We start from the raw sequence: 16,977 nt of genomic DNA, 5'->3' as shown, positions 1-16,977 counted from the left end.
GTCTCCTCAACTCTCCAATAACCTTACCCTTTAACTCACAGAAAAAGCCAAAGGTCTCAAATGGGAATTCTCCCATCTTGCCTCTATCAAATCTACCAACCCAAATCACCACATCCACTGCTTTCCTTCCCATTACAATGGAGAAAAGGGTCCTTGCTCCCACCAAAGGCCAGTCCCTCCACCTACGCTCTGGACCCCACCCTTCACACTCTCCCAAGATTGCTCCTCTCGTATCTCCAGACCCTTGTCCTCCACTAGCATATTCCTGTCACTGTGCATGCACACAGGCACACACCCCCTGCCCCACAGACACTTCTCCAATCCCTGTTCACAGCAATGCTTCCTGAAAGAACTACTGTCCCCAACCCCTCTCCTCCCATCTGGCCTCTCTCCCCAGCATGCCACCAAACTACTTTTGTCAAGGAAGCCAATGACCACCAAGGACCACCTCTCAGCCCTTCCCTCACTCTACATCCCACAGCTTACCACCAGACTCTTAAGTACCAACCTCTCTTAGCCTCCTTGACACCATACTCTCCTAGTCTCCTCCAGCACCCAGAGCTACTCCAGGTCAGCTTCTATTTCCTGTGCTCACCTCCATAGCGGGCACACCCAATGTTCACCCTGGTCTCCCTTGTCTTCCTCTGTCGGGCATGTATAACGCAGGGTTTAAAAGTGCAGGTCTGGGATGCCTGGGTGGCTCAGTCAGTTAAACATATGCCTTCAAGTCATGATCCTGGGGTCCTGGGATCGAGCCCCGTGTTGGGCTCCCTGCTCAGCAGGGAGTCTGCTTCATCCTCTGCCTCTACCCCTCCCCCTGCTCATGCTTGCACTCATGCTCTCTCTCTGTCAAACAAATAAATAAAATCTTTTAAAAATTTGAAAGAAAAAAAAAGTCTGAGAGTTCTGGCTCCAGCTCATATCAGACTAATCTTCTTACCACTAATAATAAACTGTACAAGATATAAAAAACAGCTCTTTGAAGGTGTTGGAGAACAACCAGAAACATGAAGAAACTGGAGGGAACACAATTACTGGAAGGAGAACGAACTCGGAGCTCCACACTGAAATGCCTTCTGACCCGAGGGCACTTCCCAGCTCTCTCAGAACACAAGGTGACGGTGCCAGGTGACCGCAGGCTTAGCTGTCTTACTGCAGGAGGAACAGAGGTCAGAGTTCAAGGCTATCGGAATGGCTGAAACTGGGCGACTGCCTTCGGCTCAGGTCATGGGTACCAGAGTCCTGGGATCAAGTCCCACATCGGGCTCCCGGCTCAGCAGGGAGCCTGCTTCTCCCTCTGACTCTCTCCCCTCTCATGCTGTCTCTCTCTCTCTCTCTCAAATAAATAAATAAAATCTTAAAAAAAAAAAAAAGAATGGCTGAAACTGAGAGGGAAAATCCAAAAGAAGTGAAAATCCCATAAGTCTGCATTAAAGTCCTCCCAAATCCTTGGCTGACTCCTAAACTGCACATGGTGGGAGGAGAGACTAACAAATCAAGCAAAAAAAAAAAAAAGTAAAACTCATAGAGACAGAGTAGAAAGTGTCTGCCAGGGGCCGGGTGCAGGGGAGACAGGGGGAGGCTGGTTAAGAGTCCACACGCTGAGCTCGAAGACGAGTAAGGTCTGAGGATGCGATATAAAACGCGGTGACTACAGGTGCTGACGCTGTATGGAATAGCTGAGATCTGCTGAGAGAGCACAACCTAAATGTTCACACACACACACACACACACACACACACAGACAATACGGGAGGTGACAGATGTGATGATTAACCAGATAGGGAGAGTTCTCTCACAATGCATACATATATCAAATCATCATAATGTACTTTAAATAACTTATAATTTTGTCAATTTTATGTCAATAAAGCTGAAAAACACCAAGCAGAAAGCAACTGTTGTGAGGAGAAAGAGCTAAGCAAAGATGTCAACAGCTGTCCAATCCTGGAGAGACAGAATTTGGAGTTTCAGTTCTGCCAAATTAGAAAGGTTCTTCATTAAAAACCTAGACAGGCCACACCTTAGAGGAATAAAAACCATGTTCCAGAACTGAAAGGTTATGTCTCAAAACTTAGGGCAAAAACAAAAGATCCACCCTACAGGCTACATGCTTCTATAGGATCAAGATGATCTCCCAAAAATTTAACAGTGTGCCTTCACAAAACTCAACACTCTTTACAGGAAAATAACCCAAAACAGAGTCTCTAGAATGTACCACCCATAATGTTCATTATATAATTAAAAATTACTAGACATGCAAGGCAGAAAAATGTGACCCATGATCAAGAGAAAAAACAATCTATAGGACCCACAAATGACCATATGTTGGAATTGGCAGATGAGAACTTCAAAACAGCAATTATAAATACATTAAAAGATTTGGGGAAAACATCAGAAGGAATGAAGAAGAAAAGAATATTAGCAGAGAAATGCAAACTTGACAAAAAAACCAAAAGGAAGTTCTAGAACTTTTGAAAAATACGGTATCTGAAATTAAAATGTTACTGGATGGAATTAACTACACAATGAACACAAAAAAGAAAACAGTGACTGTGAAGATAGAATAGAAAACATACAAATATAAACACAGAGACAAAGAAATATTAAAAATACAAACGTATTCAAAACCTATGGGAGGATCTCAATCTAAAATAAGTATCACTGAAGTCCCAGGAGGAGAGGGGAAAGAATATGAGGCAGAAGAAATATTTGAGAGGCAATGGCCAAAACCTTCCAAAGTTGATTAAATATACCAACACACAGATCCAAGGAACTAAGTAAATCCCTAAAAGGAAGAATACAAAAGCACTACACCTAGAAAATTATAGTCAAATTGAAAGAAAAAAATTTTTAATAAAAGGAAAGTATTTATAATAATAAGTAGGGGCACCTGGGTGGCTCAGTTAGTTGGGCGTCTGACTCTTGATTTTGACTCAGGTCATGATCTCAGGGTTGTGGGGTGGAGCTCCACATTGGGCTCCATGCTCAGCGGGGAGTCTGCTTGAGATTCTCTCTCTCCCTCTCCCTCTGCCCCCCACACCCGACACACACACACGCACACTCTTTCTCTAAAAATAAATAAATCTTAAAAATATATATAATAAAACACCTCAAACACAGCAGGAAAAAAGGTTAAGAATGATACCTGACTTCTCATCAGAAATAACAGATGCTAAAAAACAATGGCATAAATTCTTAAAAGTGCCAAAAGAAAAAAAAGCTGTCAACCCAGAGGTCTATGTTCCGCAAAAATATCCTTCAAAACTAAAGGATAAAGACCTTTTCATCTTCACTACAGAGAACAAACAGGGTCACCAGAGGGGAGGTGGATGAGTGGATGGGGAAAATAGGGGATGAGGATTAAAGAGTACACTTATCATGATGAAATAAAATAAAATAAAATGATAAAAAAAAAAAAAGACCTTTCCAGACAAACAAAAGCTGAGGGACTCTGTTCCCAGCACACTCACAATATAAGAAATGCTGAAGGAAGTGCTTCAGGCTGAAGAAAAATGATCCCATATACAAAACTAATCTTCAAAAAGGAAAGAACAACTTCCCAACTCATCTAAAGGGCTGGTATTGGGGCGCCTGGGCGGCTCAGTCGTCAAGCGTCTACCTTCCGCTCAGGTCATGATCCCAGGGTCCTGGGATCGAACCCCGCGTCGGGCTCCCTGCTCAGCGGGAAGCCTGCTTCTCCCTCTCCCACTCCCCCCTCTTGTGTTCCCTCTCTCTCTGTGTCTCTGTCAAGTAAATTAAAATCTTAAATAAATAAATAAATAAATAAATAAATAAAGGGCTGGTATTACCAAAACCAATGATATCATATGAAAAGAAAGTCATATGTAAATCTCTCTTATGAATATATATAAACAAACCCTCAACAAAACACTAGCAAATCAAATCTAGCCACATACAGCAAGCATTACACACCACACCAAGGGAACTTATCCTAAGACTGTAAGGTTGCTTTAACATCTGAAAATCCATTAATACGACACACCATATTGATAGGATAAAGGACAGAAATCAAATAATCTCAATAGGTGCAGAAACAGCATTTGACAAAATCCAACACCCTTTCATAATTAAAAAAGAAAAAATATGGGGCATCTGGGTGGCTCAGTCATTGGGCGTCTGCCTTCCGCTCAGGTCATGATCCCAGAGTCCTGGGATCCAGCCCAGCATCGGGCTCCCTGCTCCGCAGGTACCCTGCTTCTCCCTCTCCCACTCCCCCTGCTTGTGTTCCCTCTCTCACTGTGTCTCTCTCTGTCAAATAAATAAATAAAATCTAAAAAAGAAGAAAAAGAAAAAAAGGGCCCTGGATTTCATTTGAAAAAAAAAGAAAAAGAAAAAATATTCCACAAAATAGGACTAGAAAGCAACTTCCTCAACCACCGAAGGCCCCATATCACCACTTCCATTCAATACTGTGTTAGAGGTTCTAGCCAGTATAATAAAGAAGAAAAAGAAATAAAAGGCATTAGAACTGGACAGGAAAAGTAAAACTGTCTTCCTTCAAGATGATATGATTATATAGGTAGAAAAATCCAAAGGAATATACAAACCCACTATGAGAACTGATAAATGAATTGAGCAAAGTTGCAGGATACATGATCAGTATACATAAACCAATTATTTCTGTACAACAAATAACTTTAAAAAATAGAAAATGGGGAGCGCCTGGGTGGCTCAGTCAGTTGAGCGTCTGCCTCTGGCTCAAGTCATGATCTCAGGGTCCTGGGATCGAGCCCCACGTCAGGCTCCCTGCTCAGCGGGGAGTCTACTTCTCCTTCTCCCTCTGCCCCTCCCCCCCCGCCCATACTCTCTCAAATAAATAAGTAAAATCTTTAACAAAAGATAAAAAATAGAAAATGGGGCACCTAGCTGACTCAGTCAGTGGAGTGTGTGACTCTTGATCTCAGGACTGTGGGTGTGAGCCCCACACTGGGTGTGAAGATTACTTAAAAATAAGTAAATAAAATATTTAAAATGAATGTTTTAAATAACCAAAAATATCAAATACCTACAAATACACTGAAAAAAGTGTATCTTCACATTGAAAACTGTAAAATATTGCTGAGAAAAATGCAAGAAGATTTAAATAAATGGAGATATACCATCTGCACAGATCAGAAGACCATGTTAATACTTCAATTCTAAAATTGATCTATAGGGGCACCTGGGTGGCTCAGTCGTTAAGCGTCTGCCTTCGGCTCAAGTCATGATCCCAAGGTCCTGGGATCGAGCCCCCCATTGGGCTCCAGCCCCGCATCAGGCTCCCTGCTCAGCAGGAGGCCTGCTTCTCCCTCTCCCACTGCCCCTGCTTGTGTTCCCTCTCTGTGTCTCTCTCTGTCAAATAAATAAATAAAATCTTCAAAAATAAATAAATAAATAAATAAAACTGATCTATAGAGTCAATGTAATCCCAACCAAACTTCTAACAAAAATTTCTGTACATATTGAAGAGCTTATTCTAAAGCTGGCAAGACAATTTTGTAGAAGAATAAAGGTGGAGGACTTACACTACCTGATCTCAAGACTTACCATTAAATTACAGTAATTAAGACAGCGTGGTGTTGGCATAAGATAAAAAAATAGACCAACAAAACATAACAGAAAACCCAGAAATAAGCCTGCACATGTATGTTTAATTTATAACAAAGCCTCCCCAAAATGATGCTAGAATGATTATATAACCCATATGGGGGTTGGGGGAAGTACCCTTATTTCACCTCACATTAAAAAATAATGCAAGAAGGGGCGCCTGGGTGGCTCAGTCGTGGGGTGTCTGCCTTCGGCTCAGGTCATGGTCCCAGGATCCCGGGGTCCTGGGATCGAGCCCCACATCGGGCTCCCTGCTCTGTGGGGAGCCTGCTTCTCCCTCTCCCACGCCCCTTGCTTGTGTTCCCTCTCTGTGTATCTGTCAAATGGATAAATAAAATCTTTAAATAATAATAATAATAAAATAATAATAATGCAAGGGGAGCCTGGGTGGCTCAGTCAGTTAAGCGGCTGCCTTCGGCTCAGGTCATGATCCCTGGGTCCTGGGATCGAGCCCCACATCCGGCTCCCTGCTCAGTGGAGAGCCTGCTTCTCCCTCTCTCTCTGCCTGCCTCTCTGCCTACTTGTGCTTTCTCTCTCTGTGTCAAATAAATAAATAAAATCTTAAAAAAAAAAAAAAATAACAGGGCGCCTGGGTGGCTCAGTTGGTTAAGCGACTGCCTTCGGCTCAGGTCATGATCCCGGAGTCCCGGGATCGAGTCCCGCATCGGGCTCCCTGCTCAGCGAGGAGCCTGCTTCTCCCTCTAACCCTCCCCCGTCTCATGTGCTCTCTCTCTCTCATTCTCGCTCTCTCAAATAAATAAATAAATCTTTAAAAAATAATAATAATAATAATGCAAGAAGGATCATTCAGAAAGATCAGTATTTGCTTGGAGATGGAAAGGCAGGAACGGGTGGGATGGAGGGTTCCCAAAAGGGTATGAGGGAATTTGGGGCATGGCAGACATGTTCACTACACTGTGGTGATGACTTCACAGGTGTATACAGACGTCAAAACTTATCAAATTTTACACTTTAAACACATGTGGTTTACTGTACATCAACGGAATCTCAATAAAGATGTTAAAAAGAAAAAGGTGAATCATAAATCAAAATAAAAAAATACCACTATACAACTTCTGCAGGGGTGCCTGACTGGTTCAGTCAGTGGAATGTGTGACCCTTGATCTCAGGGTTGCAAGTTCAAGCCCCATGTAGAATGCAGTAATTACTTAAAAATAAAATCTTAAAAAAAAAAAAAAAACTTTTACAAAAAAAAAGGGGGGTGCCTGGGGGGCACAGTTGGTTAAGTGTCCGACTCTTGGTGTCAGCTCAGGTCACGATCTCAGGATTCTGAGATGGAGCCCCACATCGGGCTCCATGCTCAGTGTGGAGTCTGCTTGAGATTCTCTCTCCCTCTCCCTGCTCTTCCCGCTTGTGCACTTGTGCTCTCTCTCTCAAATAAATACATTTTAAAAAAAGAAAAAGAGGGGGCGCCTGGGTGGCTCAGTCGGTTAAGCGTCTGCCTTCGACTCAGGTCAAGATCCCAGGGTCCTGGGATCGAGCCCCACGTCGGGTTCTCTGCTCAGTGGGGAGCCTGCTTCTCCCTCTGCCTGCAGTTCCCCCTGCTTGTGCGCTTGCACACACACGCTCTCTCTCTCTCTCTCAAATAAATAAAATCTTAAAGAAAAAAAGAAGAAGAAAAAGACAGTGTCTGTCTTCACAACACTGGTGCAGGCAAAATTCTGTTAGGACACATAATAAACATAAAAAAATATACTGACAGGACACCTGGCTGGCTCAGCTGGAGAAGCACGTGATTCTCGATCTCAGGGTTATGAGTTTGAGTCCCACACTGGGTGTAGAGATTACTAAAAATAATAATAAATTTAAAAAATATATATATTGACAAATTTTTTTTTACTTCACCCAAGTTAAAATTTTCTGTTCATCAAAAAACACCATTAAGAAAAAAACAGGCAAGGGGCGCCTGGGTGGCTCAGTCATTAAGCGTCTGCCTTCAGTTCAGGTCATGATCCCAGGGTCCTGGGATCGAGCCCCACATCGGGCTCCCTGCTCAGCGGGAAGCCTGCTTCTCCCTCTCCCACTCTCCCTGCTTATGTTCCCTCTCTCGCTGTGTCTCTCTCTGTCAAATAAACAAAATCTTTAAAAAAGAAAAAAGAAAAGAAAAAAACAGGCAAGAGGTGCCTGGCTGGTTCAATCAGTAGAGCATATGACTCTTGATCTTGGGATCATGAATTCGAGCACCATGTTGTATGCAGAGATTACTCTTAAAAAAATAAATAAAATTGGGGCGCCTGGGTGGCTCAGTCGGTTAAGCACCTGCCTTCAGCTGGGATCATGATCCCGGGGTACTAGGATCAAGCCCCATATAACACTCTCTGCTCCGCAGGGAGTCTGCTTCTCCCACTGCCCCACCCCCCACTCATGCTTGCGCTGTCTCTCTCTGAAATAAACAAAATCTTTTTTAAAAAGCAAATAAAATTTAAAAAAAAAGAAAAAATAGGCAAACCATAAAATAAAAATATTCACTCCTTGCACACAAATACACAAACACACATCATAAAGGACTCATAATCAGCACATACATATGTATATTTTAACTCTTAAAATGAACAATAGAGGCGCCTGGGTAGCTCAGTCGTTAAGCGTCTGCCTTCGGCTCAGGTCATGATCCCAGGGTCCTGGGATTGAGCCCCGCATCGGGCTCCCTGCTCCGCGGGAAGCCTGCTTCTCCCTCTCCCCCTGCCTGTGTTCCCTCTCTCGCTGTCTCTCTCTCTGTCAAATAAATAAAAATTAAAAAAAAAATGAACAATAAACCAACAATGCAGGGCACCTGGGTGGCTGTCGGTTGGCCGCTGGACTCTTGGATTTTAGCTTGGGTCATGATCTCAGGGTCATGGGATCAGCCCGAGGACTCTGCATTCAGCACAAATCTGCTTGAGGTTCTCTCTCTCCCTCTGCCCCTCCCCCTACTGGAGCACGCTCTCTAATAAAAATCTTTTAAAAAACAAACAATCCAATAGAGTGGATTAAAAACCTGACAGCTCACAAGAAAAATGTAAGGGGCCAGTTAGCATATAAAAAGTTGTCCACCAAGGGGCAACTGGGGGGTCAGTAGTTAAGCATCTTACTCTTGATTTCTGCTCAGGTCAGCTCAGGTCATGATCTCGAGGTCGGGAGATCGAGCCCCACGACAGGCTCAGGCTCAGGCTCAGCTCGGAGTCTGCTTGTCCTTCTCCCTCCTCTTCTGCCCCTCCCTCCAACACGCTTGCAAGCACGCACACGTGTTTTCTCTCTCTAAAATAAACAAAATCTTTAAAGTGCTCACCAAAAATAAAACAAAACAGTTGTTCATCATCATTATTCATCAGAAAAATGCAAATTAGGGGTGCCTGGGTGGCTCAGTCGTTGGGCGCAAATTAAAACCACAGTGAGATATCACTACCACCTGAATAGCTAAAATTAAAAAGACTGACAATACCAAGGGCTGGCATGGATACGGAAAAACTGGAACTCTCATACATTACTGGTGGGAGTGTAAAGTGGCACCAGTTTGGAAAATAGTTTGGCAGTTTCTAAAAAAGTTAATCTAGGGGCGCCTGGGTGGCTCAGTCGTTAAGCGTCTGCCTTCGGCTCAGGTCGTGATCCCAGGGTCCTGGAATCGAGCCCCGCATCAGGCTCCCTGCTCAGCGGGAAGCCTGCTTCTCCCTCTCCCACTCCCCCTGCTTGTGTTCCCTCTCTCTCTGTGTCTCTCTCTGTCAAATAAATAAAATCTTTAAAAAAAAAAAAGATTAAAAAAAAAATAATAAATAAATAAATAAGTTAATCTATACTATGACCCAGCAATTCCACTCCTAAATATTTACCCAAAAAAAATACCATATATCCACAAGACTTGCATAAGAATCTTGACTTTAGTCATAATAGCCAAAAAAGTAAAAGCAACCCAAATATCCATCAATAGGAAAAGATATATTTTCATGCAAATGAATACTACTCAAATAAAAAGCAAAAAATACAGATACAAGATTTTTTTTTTTTTTTTTAAGATTTTGTTTGTTTATTTGATAGAGAGCACACACCAGCAGGAGGAGGAGCAGAGGGAGAGGGAGAAGCAGATACCCGCTGAGGGGGGCACCTGATGCGGGAATCAATCCCAGGATCCTGAGACCATGACCTGAGCTGAAGGGAGAGACGCTTAACCGACTGAGCCACCCAGGCGCCCCCAGATATAAGCATTTAAATCAACAAATCTCAAGGGGCACCTGACTGGCTCAATCAGTGGAGTGTGAAACTCGTGATCACAGAGTCATGAGTTAGTGCCCCATGTTGGACATTGGAGATTACTTAAAAAGTAAATAAATCTCAAAAGCATTACCCTGAGGAAAAGACGGACACAAAACAGCATATACTTTGTGATTTTGTTTATATGAAGTTGGAGGACCTACAAAATTAATCTGTATTGACAGAAATCAGAACAATGGTCGCTTCAGGATTTGGAGGTTGGTTGTAGTAACTGAAAAGGGACACAAGGGAACTTTTAGGGATGACAGAAATGTTCTATATCTTTTTTTTTTTTAAAGATTTATTTATTTATTTGAGAGAGCGAGAATGAGAGAGTGTATATGAGAGGGGGGAGGGTCAGAGGGAGAAGCAGGCTCCCCGCTGAGCAGGGAGCCCGATGCGGGACTCGATCCCGGGACTCCAGGATCATGACCTGAGCCGAAGGCAGTTGCTTAACCAACTGAGCCACCCAGGCGCCCAGAAATGTTCTATATCTTGACATAAGTGATGTACACACTGGTGTATAATTTGTCAAAATTCATCAAACATATTTAAGATCTGCACATTTCATTGGGTGTAAAATATTCTTCAATAATTTTTAGTGGAATATTTTTAAGATTTTATTTATTTATTTGAGAGAGTGCAGAAAGAGAGAGAGAGCACACAAGCAAGGGGGGTAGGCAGAGGGAGAGGGAGAAGCAGACTCCCTGCTGAGCAGGAAGCCCAACTCAGGGCTCGATCCCAAAAAATGGGATCACAACCTGAGCCGAAGGCAGACATTTAACTGACTGAGCCACCCAGACGCCCCGTAATATTTTTAAAGAAATAAAAGAGTAAAAAAATAGATAAAAGACTGCACATTCTGTGTTAAAAAGAAGGTTGCTTGCTGTACACAGATAGGACATGATTTCCAAGAAAACTATGGCTGAGGACGCTTGAGGAATGGGGTGAGAATGAGACTGACTTCACGATACCTACTTTGGTACCGTCTGAATTTTACTCTTGAGTTCAGATTACCCTGTGCCTGAGCCACCCACAGAAGGTGAGAGTGAAAAGCACAAGCTCTAGAGTCTGACCACCTCAGCTGAGTCTTGGGTCTCCCATTTATTTATTGTGACATTGGATACATTCCTTAATTTGTGCCTCAGTGTCTTCATGTAAATATTAATAAGAATATCAAAAGTACCTCATTAAGTTGTTTTAAGAAGTAAATGCTTAGGAGGCGGACAGGGGAGGAGGGTGGGAAAAAAAGTAAATGCTTACTGGTTTAGAAGTCAAAATACAAAATTTAGCACTGGTTTTCACCCTGGTTTATAGAAAATTCTGCACAAGTCATGTACCTCCTTTCGTCAAAATGTGTGTTATATCTCACAAAGATACAGGGATAATAAAAGGTAAAGCACTTTGTTTAAAAAAAAAAAATTAAATAAGATGGTATATGTGATGCACTTTAAAAAGTGCCTGGGCTTGTTTTTCTAAATAAAGCTTTATTGGAACACACATGTGTATACACAAAAATGTCTGGTACATAATCAGCTACCATTATTATTCAAAAAATTTAAACAGTATTTTCAAAGTTGGCCTTTTCCTTAACCAAAAGAAAAAGGAAGGGGGGGGGCTTTAGTCAGCTGTCTGAGATGTAAATCCTGAGTCAATCATCTGTTTGTTGTATACCTGTTTTTTCCTCTGTAAAATGGGTGATAATAGTTCCTATACCCTAGAATTCCTTTGGGGATTAAATAATTCGTATAAAGCGTTTTAGGCTGCAGCACACAATAAATGGTCGATCTCTTGTGCTGTGTGTCTGTAAATACACTGCCATTACCAAGCCTTTAAACATCACCCCTGTGCTGAGGGCCCGTCTACCTGCATCCTGAGCTCTCCTCTGGGCTCCAAACTCTTCTGCCAGGTTTTTTTTTTTTTTTTTTAAAGATTTATTTATTTATTTGAGAGAGCGAGAATGAGAGAGTCTATATGAGAGGGGGGAGGGTCAGAGGGAGAAGCAGGCTCCTCGCTGAGCAGGGAGCCCGATGCGGGACTCGATCCCGGGACTCCAGGATCATGACCTGAGCCGAAGGCAGTCGCTTAACCAACTGAGCCACCCAGGCGCCCCTGCCAGGTATCTTCTTGCTAACGACCCCTGGATGCGTCAGACTTCTCCCACTACTCTGAACCATGGGAAAACCTTTCTTTCCACCTCCAACCTAGGATAACACCCTGCTCCTGCCAGCACCCCACCCTGCTTCCCCAGCTCAGTACACAGTGCCACAGTCCGTCCACCTGTGCCACCAGGAAAGCTAGAAAGCCCCCTGAGCCCTCTCCACCACAGCTCCTTCTAACCGATCTGCAAGTCCCACAGCTCTGCCCCCAGATATCTAAGCTGACCCGCAAGGTCTAAACCACAACTACACCCACACACCAGCACCATCTCTCCTCCTCTTGTGCATGTCCCAGCTCAATCTCCATCCCAGGTCCCCGCACAAGTCAGGCTCACAGCCTGCAAGGAAAAGCACGACTGGAAGGCCACCGGCCCACTCTGGCTCCTATCTCTCTCCCCCTCACCTTGGCCACACGCTCGTCTCATCTGGGTTCCCAGACCAGATCCACCAGCGGGCCACTGCAGGTGCAGTCCTCTCAGCCTGGGACACTCTGCCCCCCCAACTCTTCTCACAGCTAGCTGCTTCCCAGCTCTTTCCAGAGCCTAGCTGCCAGGAGCCAGAAAGTCCAAAATGGAAGAGGAACCAGAAAGCAAGGAACATGAAGCGGTAAGAGCGGAGGGCGTCCGTGAGGCCACAGGAGCAGGTGACAGCAGGCTGGAGAAGGCCACGGGGACAAGACAGGTGGGCAGAGCGACAGCAGGGGGGAGGGGCGCAGTGAGAGGCAGGGACCGCACAGGAGGGACAGAGTGGGTGAGCTGGGGTGACAGCGGCAGCCTGAGAGCACTCAGTAACAAGTGGGTGGGCAATGCAGACCGGCTACAGGGACGCTAAGTGGCAGGCTGGGGGGTGTGGAAGACGGGACAGCGACAGGTCAGGGAACCACGGAAGGGGGCCAGCTCGGGCATGGGGAAGGCCAAGCTCACGGGGCTGGAGGAAGACATGGGGCAGGCAGGGGTGGGCAGGCAGGCCAGGGGCGGTGACAGGCCGGACAGGGGAAGCTACCGGGCGGTAGAAAGAGAGGGGAGCGGGCAGCGATGACCGGGGCGCTGGGGAGGGAGTCCCGCGGCAACAGGTAGCGAGGGGCAGCACTGACAGGCGCGGAGCGCGGCGCGGTGGGTCAGGGCCCCCCACAGGCGGGGGAGGAGGGCAGGAGCGTGCGGAGGGGTGCGGGGACACGGACACACGCGGCACCGACAGGCGAGGAGGGCACCTGGGGGTCAGGAGCCGGACGGCACCCCGACGGGCGCGGAGGTGGACCTGCCTCGGGGACAGGGAGTGGGGGAGGCGAGGGGGAGCGTGACGGGGGGACAGACCGGGGGGGACACTGACGGGGGCGGGCACGCTCAGGGGGAGCAGCGTGGCGGGGGACACTGACGGGGGTGGACACTGACGGGGCGGACAGACACTGGTGCACCAGCGGCGGGGCGGTCACGACGGGGGCACCGGCGGGCGCGGCCGGGCCGGCGGGCCGGGCTGGGAAGAGCCGCGGCGGGCGGCCGCACTCACCTGCCCCGCGGGCCGGGCGTCGCGGCGGCTCCTCGGGGGCCCAGGTGGAGGCCAGGGCGCTGGCGGAGGCGAAGCCCGGGCGACCTGGGGCTAGCCGCACGCACATGGGCCCGGCCGGGCGCGGCGCCCACGGACACGGCGCCCACGGACACGGCGCGGGCCGGCCAGCGGCTCGGGACCGGCTCGGGCCGCGGGCGGCGCTGGGGTCGCTCCAAAATGGCGGCGGCGGCGGCGGGAGCGCGCGCGCACGCCGGGGGCGGTGTCTGGCGCGGGGGCGCGCGCGCCTGGGCGGGGCCGAACCTTGGGGGCGGGGCGCGGCGGCGCGCTCACGTGGACGCGGCCGCGGCGGGAGCGCGGTGCGGTGGGGGGCGGCCTTCTGTCACTCTGTCCTCTGGGGTACTACCAAATTTCTATACAAGCTTAATTAACTTGTTTTGGGATAATGCCATGTCAGCAGCAGAACAACCCCTCCAGAGGCCTGAAATGATCTGCGGGTCACACACCTGGGGCAGGGGTCTCCCCGTTTTCCGCGGGCTTCCTCTCTGCTTGAAGGCTTCTCCCACCGGATGTTTCCTGAACTCCTTGGCACCTGGGGTGGGCACGGCCAGAGCAAGCGTGAACGGTGTGTGCCATGCGCAGGTCCCTCTGCGTCCGTTTCCTACCTGGACTGGGAGCCACCAGACTCACTCTTTTTCCAGGTGCCCCACGGGTGCTTGAGTGTCTTGCACATTGAAATATGTGCCCAGTTAATTCAATCAGACTAATCTCTAAAATGAGATTTATCGGGCACCTGGGGGGCTCAGTCGGTGACGCTCTGCCCTCGGCTCAGGTCATGATCTCAGGGTCCTGGGGTCGAGCCCCGAATCGGGCTCCCGGCTCAGCGGGAAGTCTGCTTCTCCCTCTGCCCCCCCCCCCCCCGCTCATGCCCTCTCTGTGTCTCACTCTTTCTCTCAAATAAAAAGAATCTTTTTAAAAATAATAATAAAATAAAATACAATGAGATTTATTATTTCAAGAGTCAGCGTGAGGAGTGGGGAAATGTTGGAAATGGAAATCGAACACCTGAGGGATATCTAGCACAACGAGCGGCATCCCCTCCAAATTCACCGTGTGCTCGGAGAAAGTGGATCTGGGCCGTTGCTATGCCAAACTCTACCAGCAGAGGGTGCAGGAGAGACGCTGCGGGAGCAGGGGCTCGTTCTGGGGCTCGCTCTGCGGGTTGCAGGCACCACCAGGTGCGCTCTTCCCCGCGGCCAGTTGCTGCGGACAGCAGCTTCTCCAGCACCCCCTTGGGTGGCTGTAGGGCAGAATGTCTCTGGTGAGACGTCTCCCCCTGAACAGTTTCCCCCAGCATCCTGCAGGGCAGATATCTAGCAAGTTCTGTAGGGGTTAAAAAAAAGCATCCGTGGGAGCCTGGGAGGCTCAGTGGGTTGAGCATCCAACTCTCGGTTTGGGCTCGGGTGGTGATCTGGTGGTTGTGGATTGAGCCCTGTGTCTGCGCTCAGTGCAGAGTCTGCTTTAGATTCTCTCTCCCTCTCCCTCCTGCTCACTCTCTTAAATGAATAAATAAAGTCTTAAAAAAAAAAAAAAAAGTATTAGCCCTACAAGCAAGAAGAGAAACGCCCTGCACGCCTGCAAGTGAAGGCCCCTTGTAGTAGAAGCTGGCGGTGCCATGGATTGAGCTGCAGAATGGGGGCTCAGGGCCAGAGGGCCGAATGCCAGAAATGTTCCCACTGTTTTTTCTGCTGTGTGAGTGCCCGCAACCCTCTGTCTGTCTTGATGTTCTTCCTGTGCTCAGGCCACAGTGCCTGGGGTCAGCCTGGGCCCTTCTCCTCTTAGATTCCACACTGGATTTATCAGCAAATCCCTCCACTTCTAAATATGGCCAGCTCTGCACAACCACGCACTGGTCCAAGACCAGTTTCTCTTACCTGGCTGGTAACAGCAGCCTCCCAATGGATTCCCTGCTTCTATCCTGGATTCTTGCTATAGGCCGGCTTACATCAGCATAGCACCTAGAGGGGTCCAATGAAAACAAGCCCATCACATCCCTCCCCCAGCTCTTCTCTCATACAGCCAGAAAGCCGAGTCCTTGCTGTTACTCCAAGGTCCTGTGTGATTTGTTCCCATTTCCCCTACTCTGCCCCTTCTTCATTTGGTTCAATCATGATAACCTCCTGCCACAGCCCACTTGCCCATGCTTTCCTCTAGTTATTGCTGTGCTTACTAACTTCCTCCTAGATCTTACTCCCTTGTCTCCTTCTCAGTGAGGGCTTCCCTGACCTCTCTATTTCAAATCTCAAGCCTACATACACCCATGCACACACATGTCCATGCACACATGCACACCTTATAGCCTTTCCCTGCTTGGTTTCTTCCCCTTTGTATCAGTAGTCATGGTCCAATAAGGGGACAGAAACCGCACAATGACTTCAACAGAGAAAGCTTGATATAAAAATTATTGACAGCAGGGGATTAATTACAAAGGAGTAAAGGGAACTCTATATTCAAGAAAGGACATAACTTGGAAGGGAGGTCCCCTCCTCAAGGTGAGAATTCATCCTGTGTTGCTGGGTTGTGTGACTGCAGCCCAGTGGATAACAGAGACATTCCCTGGGTTGTCCAGGGATAGAGGTGATATGAACAGAGGCTGATGGACAAGACTATATCCCTCCGAGGGGCAGGCCAGTTCTGCCGAGGTGTCTGTGGGACTCCCTGAGAATCTGCCCACAAGGCTGATGCTGAAACTTAGTGGGAAGCCATTCACAGACCACTGCATGTCTCCCACATGTGGCTCTGGCAGCTACAGAAGAAAAAGAAAGTACACCTAAACCAGGAAGTCCCTCTCCAACACTCTCTATGGGCAGAACTTAACATCTTGCCAAATGCAGAAGAGAAATGTTTCTAGGATCCAGCTGCATTATTGCAGAGCAGGCAAGCAGAGGTGGGTTTAGAGCTGAAGCATAAATGGAAAACGGGTAGAGTCTGACCTCTGGATGGTCAGTTTCCATTTGCATACTTTCAAACATATTTGAACTTCCACTCAACAACAAAACAATGCTATATTTCTGCCTAACAAGATACATCTGTCCTTACCGCAAGTGAAGAACGAGCATTGCAAGTGAGCACATCTGCAGTCACAACGGCCACTGTATCTATGATTGGCTGCATTCCTCACTCTTCAAATTCCGTCACTGTCCCATTGAGTATTCTCTTATGTTCTTACGTTAAAGCGAAATGATAAAGCTAAACTCTGACCACCTGTATATTTTAAAAACTTGAAAGGAGAGAGAAGAAAATGGTGAGTAGAGACAAGGAAGCACTGAACATGCAGAGAGAAAATATGTACAGCAACCACAATCCTTGTTTCTGTCAGTGCTCACAAGACATAGTTGGTATGTAAGGCTCCTTCCCAGCCTTATCTCCTAAACTGCTTTATAGCATACACAAAGCAGCT

The 16,977-nt window shown here is 47.1% G+C and overlaps 1 protein-coding gene across 8 annotated transcripts in view; it reads right to left on the bottom strand.

Annotated features, from left to right (window-relative positions):
* The window catches only part of PPP6R2 (protein phosphatase 6 regulatory subunit 2), an 88,844-nt gene extending 75,077 nt beyond the window's left edge, over nt 1–13,767 (bottom strand). For all 8 annotated transcript variants that reach the window (XM_078076816.1, XM_078076817.1, XM_036113779.2 and 5 more), the window contains exon 1: nt 13,521–13,767. The gene's annotated coding sequence lies outside the window, so the exon portion shown is untranslated. The remainder of the gene's footprint in view (nt 1–13,520) is intronic.
* Nucleotides 13,768–16,977: the final 3,210 nt, after the last annotated feature.

This window comes from Halichoerus grypus, chromosome 6 (assembly GCF_964656455.1).
Source record: "Halichoerus grypus chromosome 6, mHalGry1.hap1.1, whole genome shotgun sequence".
Taxonomy (NCBI): Eukaryota; Metazoa; Chordata; class Mammalia; order Carnivora; family Phocidae; genus Halichoerus; species Halichoerus grypus.
The sequence above is the reverse complement of the archived record's forward strand: the minus strand, read 5'-3'. Positions and strand labels throughout refer to the sequence as shown.